Here is a 253-nt window from a genome sequence, read left to right on the forward strand (position 1 = left end):
GAAAACACAAAAATTTTAAACAAAATCGGATCAAACACTAGAAAAAAATAAGAACTTGAAGAACAAAAAAAAATTCAGAAAAGAAAATCTTCAAAAATTGATTTATTTTCTTCTGATTTCTTGCACACATGCTTTGGTACCAAATGTTTGTCCCACTTTCAATGATCAATCTTCATGTTAGCTTTACAATCATGGCAGATCTGGATTTATCTTCAAGAACACCAAGAACATGTATATGATAGTTGAGAGGAAA

Source organism: Cynara cardunculus, unplaced genomic scaffold (genome assembly GCF_001531365.2).
Source record: "Cynara cardunculus var. scolymus isolate 2C unplaced genomic scaffold, CcrdV1 Un_Scaffold_5238, whole genome shotgun sequence".
NCBI classification, from domain to species: Eukaryota; Viridiplantae; Streptophyta; class Magnoliopsida; order Asterales; family Asteraceae; genus Cynara; species Cynara cardunculus.